This window comes from Hyla sarda, chromosome 7 (assembly GCF_029499605.1).
Source record: "Hyla sarda isolate aHylSar1 chromosome 7, aHylSar1.hap1, whole genome shotgun sequence".
NCBI classification, from domain to species: domain Eukaryota; kingdom Metazoa; phylum Chordata; class Amphibia; order Anura; family Hylidae; genus Hyla; species Hyla sarda.
The window spans coordinates 42,833,538-42,833,976 of record NC_079195.1 but is presented as its reverse complement, the minus strand read 5'-3'; positions in this window follow the sequence as shown (position 1 = coordinate 42,833,976).

Here is a 439-nt window from a genome sequence, read left to right as displayed (position 1 = left end):
CGTTATAGTGTAATGGATTCTATTAATGACCATCTGTACTCACATAGAGAAACAAACACCGGCATTAATTCACCACAGTGACTTATGTACAGACTGCCTTGTTAGTCATGACCAGCATAGAGGATTAAAGGGGGGCTCCAGCACTAAATGTCTTATTCCCTATCAAAAGGATGTTAGATCGCAGGGACCCCCACCATCTTTCCTGCAGCACCCCCGTTCTTTCAGCTGCACAGACCGAGGATTGCTCTGTGGCTGATGACGGGCGATGCAGGGGACGGAGTATCGTGACGTCACGCCCCGCCCCCTCAATGCAAGTCTATGTATGATGTCATGTGTATCTGTATGATGTCATGTATGGCATCACTTCTATCTGTCTGGTGTCATGTGTGTCTGGTGTAGTGTGTGTGTGTGTCTGGTGTAGTGTCTGGTGTCGTGTGTG